The sequence below is a fragment of the Triticum dicoccoides genome, chromosome 7A (assembly GCF_002162155.2).
Source record: "Triticum dicoccoides isolate Atlit2015 ecotype Zavitan chromosome 7A, WEW_v2.0, whole genome shotgun sequence".
Taxonomy (NCBI): Eukaryota; Viridiplantae; Streptophyta; class Magnoliopsida; order Poales; family Poaceae; genus Triticum; species Triticum dicoccoides.
The window spans coordinates 393,363,402-393,372,181 of record NC_041392.1 but is presented as its reverse complement, the minus strand read 5'-3'; positions in this window follow the sequence as shown (position 1 = coordinate 393,372,181).

Sequence of the window (8,780 nt, the reverse complement as noted above, 5' to 3'; positions counted from 1 at the left end):
ACTTACGTGCACGCTTGGCCTTGGTCCTTGGGCTTTCCATGGTCTCCTCGGGTGTACTTGAGTATGCATAAGATCCGCGCTTGAAGTAGCATCCATGTCTTACATGCGGAAAAGGAAGATTCCGAAAGGAGCGAGTTCACCTTAGGTCCAAAGGCGTATGCTTGAGTGTACATGGGGATGATCATAGGATGCTCCGCATCATCTCCCCTCCCTTCGGAAAGATCCGACCTTGGATCGTGATCCTCATCACTATGGAAACGGTTGTTGTGGATGGACTTGTAGTTGGACGGAGTTGAAGACATTGTGCAATCCAAGTACTCCAAGGTGTCGCCGGAGTGGTATACATGCAAAAGGAGAAAACACAAGCGACACTCAGAAATACAATTAGTAGCGCACACAAAGTGTCCATCAAATAAGAAAGAGTCCGTGCGACAAGATTGATCATGACAAGGTGCATGAAGCTTATCCAAAATATATGGAATGGTATGCAAAGCATTCATGGGAGCAAAAGCATTCATTGTGCACACAAATGTATTGTGAATGTGATCAAAGCAACCATGGTGCAAAATGATGTCATAGAGAGACGGTTTATCAATAGTATGAATATGGTAATGGATGCTCAATATGAGTATGTGATCATGCAATTGATGATGGGAAATATGATCATGATGTATATATATGCCGTCAAGAAAGACCACAACAAATTTGCTAAGGAAATGCACAAGCTCATATATCATGGATGACAAGGGAATACAAGATGCAACAAGGCAATCATAATATGAGTCAATCCATGCATAAGATGCAAATTTGTCATGAGTGTGAGATGTCCAATGAGCATGACATGTGTGAGCACAATCAACAAATATGGAGGTGTTGGTGTACCAATGCTCGATGTCGTGGCATGAGTGGAGGTTCGAAGGTGCTTCCAATAAGTCTGAGCGCTCCTAAATTTGAAGGTCCATAGAGCCAATCTCCCATGTCGCTCCTCCGTTCACGAGATGTATCATGTAGACAACAAGAAGGAGACAACAATGAAAGAGTGACCCATCCAGTATGTGTAATTGAGGATGGCTCAAAGGGAAGGAGTTCACCTTTAGGAGATTCTCGTAAATGTTGGTGTTGCACACCAAATTGTCTCATGACGGTATCGCCTTGTGAATCCTTCAAAATGAAAGAACATGACAAACACTCGGAAAAACAAATGAGGTTAGCGGAGATGCAAAACCTATCATTCGTGTGGTAAAATACCCAGCAAGTGTATGCATCATGCTCATCATAAGAAAGGACAAGGGAGAATTTTATAGTATGGAGGCATATGATGCGAGAACAACCAAATTCAGTAGGCTCAATCAAACAAGCATGCATCACAAGTAAGGCGTCCAAGTCTCCAAGATCAATAAGCATAGATGCAACAGTTGGAGGCAAGAGACAATGAACAAGATGTATCATGTGAGAGGCACGGGCATATATGTCATCAACCCAAGAAAGCGAGTAAGAGTTGAACATGGGTGATGCGACAAAGCAAGCAATCATGGTGATCAAGTCAAGCAAACTAGTAGTGCGAAGATGCAACATACTAGAAGGAATCATGGCAAGCATGTCATGGGTGCAAATAGTGTGCATGAATAATTCACATGACATGGCACAAGCATGAAAGGAGGATATGAGCAAAATAGCATCAATAGCATGAGGCACATGATAAACATGGCAATAGCAACAAGGATCTCCACCAAGCATGCAAATACACATAGGAGTAGCATAATGGTGAATCATGGGTAGATGCAAGCAAGGGTCACAATTGCATGGCAAAGGCATAGAAGCAAGCATACCAAGCAAAGTGAACACGGTAAAATGAGCAAGAAGCGAGAAGCGGTATATAGCCCATAACTGTGTGAGAGCCAAGTGAGAGAGATGCGCGTAGTCGTTGCGCAAAGAGAGTGGTGGGAAGGATAGTTCATGGGATCCCAAGTCATCTTTGCTCTCTAGAGCTCGTTTCGTCAACTCTTGGGATTGAGAGGTTGACGAGTATACGTGAGTACCTACACAAAACAAAGACAAAGGGAAAATTGTGTGTGCGTGGTATATGTACACATCATCCATCATGATGCGCACGTGCAAGTGTTGTTTAGAACAAAATAGCCAATGCTCAAATAAATGAGATGCGTGATATAGAAACATGTCATCCATCATGAGAGGTTTGTTATTATGTAGAGCATAATGGAGACTCAGATTGTGTAATGCATCACAAGAAATATGTAGAGCCTTGTTATTCATGGAATTCATGTTGTGCAAGCAATCATGGCAAACATGCAAAGTTTGGAATGCATCAAAATCTCCTAATATGTATGATGAAACTATGGGGGTCTCCTCATGAGAATTAATGGAAACACCACATGGAGAATATTGACAACATCCAAAACAAAGCATATTTGGTTCTATGTGATCATGGCATGGCATAGTAGATGAATTGTGCAAATCATGTAAAGGAAGCATGGCAATATCATCACATGAAAAACAAAAGCCAATGACAATCATCTCGTCATCTATGCCACAAGTGCAAATGGGATTGATTTTAATGGGGCATGCATAGTTACTATGTTGAGATTGAAATGATGCAATATGGGATATCTCACTCATAGCATATGACAAGGTTAATGGATTGTGAAACATGATGTGACCAAAAGAATTTTCACATGATATCCTATGGAGCACAACATCACAACTAGGCAACTTGACATGCTCGTCATCATATTCATCATAAATAGGTAAGTCATGACATGAGGAAGTCGCACTAGCATGAAGCATGGGAGTAGGTGTGTCAACATCATGCAAGCAATCATTCGTAAAATAGTCCACTAGTGGGACAAGAGAAGCACCATCACCTATGTTACCTTTGGAGCATCGCTCATGTGTTGTAGGTGAGGTGTCGAAGACCAAGTCGTGGTCATCTTCATCTTGATGGAACCATGTGGGGGTGCATCATTGTCCACCATGGACATCGTTGTCTCCATTGGAGATATGGACTCGCCGAGGATAGGCATGTCGTCATGTAGGAGACCTAGCACCAAGGAAAACACAGTCGGAGTAGAGGTTAAGTTGTTAGAAATCATAGTGGCCTCACGTGCCGTGTCAACTACCTCACTCACTAAGTGTGGTGGCTCACTCACTCCCTCTTGGATGCTCTCAAGTGTGGGGCTGGTGGTGGTCACACTCATCCTCTCATAGGAAATGTACTCAATGTCACAAATGGTGGAGTCACTCATATCACTCATGGTGGGGTGGCTCTCCTCACATGGGAATTGGGGCATCTCTTTATATGTGGGTGTCGGAGAGATGTTGGTGCAAATGTCTCCATGCTCAATCATGTCGTAGTTGTAGCCGTGGATGAAGGCCGAAGATGGCACATCATCACTCTCCTCCAAGACCAAAGATAATGTCTCATGTGCGGTCTCGTAGCTTGACTCAGAGTATGAGTCCAATATGGGCGTTGTCTTCATGTTGTTGAAGAGGTTCGTGCTCGTCGCCGTGGTCGAAAGGGATGGCCCTTGCTTGACCTTGTTGTCGCCGTCTTGTTGTTGGAGGCCCGTATGATGTGGCACCTCGTAGCTCGTCTCCATGACCGAAGGGAATTTCCCATGCTCGGCCATCTTCCTTGAGGGGCTTCCGAAGATGGAAGTGTCGCCCTCGCTCGTAGGTGGTCGCCTTGTACTTGAAGATGTCGGTTTAGGCGAAGATGCCGTATGTCTGAAGGCGAAGATTCCTTGAGAATGCTTGGTGAAGATGCCAAAGTGGTGGTGGTAGTAGTCGTAGCGTGCTCTTGGTGGTGCTTGTCTCACGGTCTTCTATTGTGCTCTTGAGGCTTGGCCTTGGCGTGAAGTAGAGCTTGTTGGGACTTGTGCATTAGCGCTTGTTGAGCATCATCATGATGATGTTGGCATTGTCGCACTTGAGCTCGTAGTAGATGTTGTTTGTCGTAGTCTTGCACATGTTGCTCGGAGGTGACTTGCCCTTCATGACGAGATGGATCACGAAAGTGATGGTGGTCGCCATGGAGATGTGGACGTGGACGACTTGCGCTTGCATCATTTTTGCACTCCGAAGACTTGTGACTTAAACTTCGCTGCCTTGAAGATGATGAAGGGGTAGAATGGTTGATCAACAAGGTCCGAATCTCCTCCATCCTTGCATCTTGCTCCTCCTTTTGTGCGGACAGCTTGTTGTCGATGTAGTCCCTTTTCCTTGCTTCGGAGTGACGAATATCGATGGAGAGGTTCTCGATGCGCTCACGCAATCGTGATTGTGCACCTTTCATTTGTCGTTGTAGATTGAAGATTGACACTTTGGTGATGTAGTTTTTCACACCGTCATTGTTGTCGAAGACCGGAGATGAAATGTCTTGCCTATTCATCACAATACTCGAGCAAATATGAGTGGAGAAAGGAGAAGAACTTATACCAAATGTACATTGACCGATGTTGAAGATGGATCAATGATCACTCAATGATGTAACAAGGAAATAGCACAATTGGTACCAATTCTTGTCGGTTTCTCACACCTACGCAGATAAGGCTTATGGTGGAGCTCGGTGAGGATAGTGGCACAAAAATTTAATGCAAAATGTTAGCAAGAATCAATAATGTTGAAAGAGATTCTCAATTTTGCAAGTGAGACAAGTAGACCAATAGAAATATGGGTGGCACACGGAAACACACACACAGATAGATAAAATGGGGTCGTGCAACCAAGGAATGAGCACAAAATGTGGAATCCACGGAAAACGCTCGTGTTGCACAACTCAAGAGAGATGTTAGCATGATTGCTCTATAGACGGATACGACACTTGTGCACAACCTATAAGATGCAAAATGTATGAACTTTCTATCCCAAGTATGCTATATATGTATGATGTTTCGGTGGTATGATCCAAGATGATCGGACATGACAATCCTATATGCAATGTGGTATGATGCTATGGCTATTGCTTACAAGCTTATTTGCTCTTTCTCTTTTGCTTAAAAGCTTATTCTTTTTTTGTATATGGCCACAATGCGGAATGCACAAACCAAGATAGCGATCGGGTATACACGGGAACAAACTTGAGGCACACGAGATGATATGATGATACCAATATGATATGGTATGTATGCAATGCATGGTGTATATCACTAATGTGCACAAGTAACGTTGCCGGCAATACTCAAATGGCTAGTCTTGATAGGCAAGTGACGCAAAATAGGCTAGGGGTTATCCATGCAATGGCAAGGGAATGTACAATGGAGGGATACCACGATACCAAGATGATATGGAGGTTACCGTCAAGGGTTTGTCGTTTGTAAGCCACGGACGGATGATGGTGAAGTGGTCAATGTCGATGACGAACTCGAGGCGATGATGAGTGGCGGTGATCTTGATGGAGATACCAAGATGATGGAGACTCGTCCCTAAGTAGCCAAAACACCTTAGGAGACGAAAAAACCGTGAACTCAAAATCTCAAATCTCAAATGGTGGTAGCGCGAATGCGGAAGCTCAAATGGGATTTCCAAAATGGAGGGTAAGGTGGTGGAATATACACGGTATCGGAGTTGGAAGAACGGTCCCTAAGTAGCTGAAACACCTTAGGAGACACAACTCACAACACAAACAAAATTGGGTTAAGTTGGGGTGACGGAAGTGTACGGTGGGCAAGCCTATGTGGGAGTTATGGTGGTGGTGGTTGATGAAGAAGCAATCATCCCTAAGTAGCCTAGACACCTTAGGAGACTCAAATCACTCCTCAAGCAACCACTAATGCGATGGAGAACAAAAATGGTTAGGTTGAGGAAGTCGGTGGTGGTGTAGCGGATGATGTGGTGGAAGCCCTAGGCAAAGATGCCAAAATTCACAAAATTTTATGGAGTCAAAAGAGGTTGGTGGTATTTTTGTGGGAAGGGGGATGTCAAGATCTTTTCAACGAGCTAAAGAACGTCAAAAATGACTCCAAATGAATTAGTTATGGACAAAACGGTGAAACAGGGTTAGCTGAAGTGTCAGGGCCGGACATCCGGGCTCGCGGCCGGAAATCCGAGACCTGATGTCCAGAACCGCGTGCGAATTGCGCTCTAGGAGCCGGATGTCCGGCTTGGGACCCGGATGTACGGCCAGGTGGCCCGGATGTCCGGCCCGACGATTCCAGATCGTGATTTGGACTTCGAAACTCGATTTGGGGGCGGAAATAGATGATTTTAGGGGCAAAATTGCGGAGATTTCGTGGATGGAAAGTGGGGAAACTTGGGGATATGCTAGATCCACTTGAAACCAAGCAAGTCCATGGATCAAATCCAACAAAACATCATCAAAACCAACAAATCACAAAAACAATTCGAGCTATTTTTGGGGAATTTTTGAATTAGGGACAAAATCAACAAAAACAAGGCTAGCAACACAAAGGGGGGCTCCGAAATCGTGATCAACGTGGCTCTTGATACCATGATGATGTAGGGTGGAACCCTAGATGGTCGATCTTTCACGAAAGGAGCGGATCTCATGAAGAACACGAAAACACGAGGGGAAACACGAGAGAATCACTCAAACCAATAAGAACGATCACACATGTGCTAGATCCTTGAAACACAAAGAGAGATACATGATCCAAAGTCAACAAAGGACAATACAAGAGGTAACCGGTTCTTCTCCATGAGGAGGTCTTGATGGTCTTCTTCGTGAGGAGGTCTTGAATCCAACATGGATCTTCTTCGAAGAGGGGCCACGGTCTCTCTCAAGGAGTAGATCCAATATGGATGAGCGAAGATCTATCTCACAAATGAGCTAACACAACACTAACCCTAACTAGAAGGAGGTGGAGGAGTATATACAGGCCTTTAGCCATGAAGGGGTAAGTGGGAGAGGATACATGGGCCCTTGCCCCGTTCTCTGTGCACAGGAAGGGCCTGGATGTCCGGGTTGGGGGCCGGATGTCCGGGGCTTCGGGACGGGTCGGATGTCCGGGGCAAGGGGCCGGATGTCCAGGTTGGCCTGGGTCTTCCAGATGCATTAATTCGGTGATGGAGGGGCCGGATTTCCGGGCGAAGGGGGCGGATGTCCGGGGCTTCGGGAGGAGTCGAATGTCCAGGGTGATGGCCGGATGTTCGGGCTGCGCTGGGCCTTTGCGGTGCTCACTAGATGGCCGATGCCGGATTTCCGGGGGTCGCGCCGGATGTCTGGGCTAGGGATGGATGTCCGGCCGCTGTATTAGCTGGCCCTTCTTCCTTCTCCTTCCTTCACTTCCGTGCATGCCTGGCCTTGGTCCTTGGGCTCTCCATGGCCTCCTTGGGTGTACCTGAGTATGCACAAGGTCCGCATTTGAAGTAGCATCCATGTCTTACATGCGGAAAAGGAAGATTCGTAAAGGAGCAATTTCACCTTAGGTCCAAAGGCATATGCTTGAGTGTACATGAGGATGAATGTAGGATGCTCCGCATCACAATTCTTTGTAGATCTATTAAAAGCCTTTTGCAAAATTAATTTGAGCTCTCTATTGCTAAGTTCTACTTAACCACTAGACTGTGGGTGATAAGGAGATGCACCATGAATAAAATGTGAACCACCATCAGTCATTAAGTATCTAGGGACTCTAAACCTCGGAAAAATAACTTCTTTAAGCATCTTAATAGAGGTGTTATGATCAGCACTACTAGTTGGAATAGCTTCTACCCACTTAGTAATGTAATCAACAACAACTAAAATATGTGTATACCCATTAGACGAAGGAAATGGTCCCATATAATCAAAGCCCCAAACATCAAATGGTTCAATAACAAGTGAATAATTCATAGGCATTTCTTGACGTCTACTAATATTACCAATTCTTTGATATTCATCACAAGACAAAACAAACTTACGTGCATCCTTGAAGGGAGTAGGCCAATAAAAACCGGATTGCAATACCTTATGTGCAGTTCTATCTCCCGCATGGTGTCCTCCATAAGCCTTAGAGTGACACTTGCGTAGGATCTGTTCCTGTTCATGCTCAGGTACACAACGTCTAATGACACCATCTACCCCTTCTTTATAAAGGTGTGGGTCATCCCAAAAGTAATGTCTTAAATCATAGAAGAACTTTTTCTTTTGCTGGTATGTGAAACTAGATGGTATAAATTTAGCAACAATATAATTAGCATAATCAGCCTACAATGGAGCAATACGAGAAGCATTTATGACAACTAGTTGTTCATCAGGAAAGCTATCATCAATAGGTAGTGGGTCATCAAGAACATTCTCTAACCTAGACAAGTTGTCGGCAACGGGGTTCTCAGCTCCCTTTCTGTCAATAATATGCAAATCAAATTCTTGTAGAAAGAGAACCCATCTAATAAGTCTAAATTTGGCATCTTTATTTTCCGTAATATATTTAATAGCAGCATGATCAGTGTGAACAGTTACTTTAGAATCAACAATATAAGGTCTGAACTTATCACAAGCAAATACAACTACTAAAAATTCTTTTTCGGTAGTAGCATAATTTCTCTGGGCACTGTCCAGAGTCTTACTAGCATATTGGATAACATTTAATTTCTTATCAACTCTTTGTCCTAGAACAACCCCTACAGCATAATCACTAGCATCACACATAATTTCAAAGGGTAAATTCCAATCAGGTGGCTGAACAATAGGTGCAGAGATAAAGGCTTTCTTAAGTATTTCAAATTCTTCTACACAATCATCATCAAAAACAAAAGGAACATCTTTTTGTAAGAGATTAGTCAGAGGCCGAGAAATTTTAGAGAAGTCCTTAATGAACCTC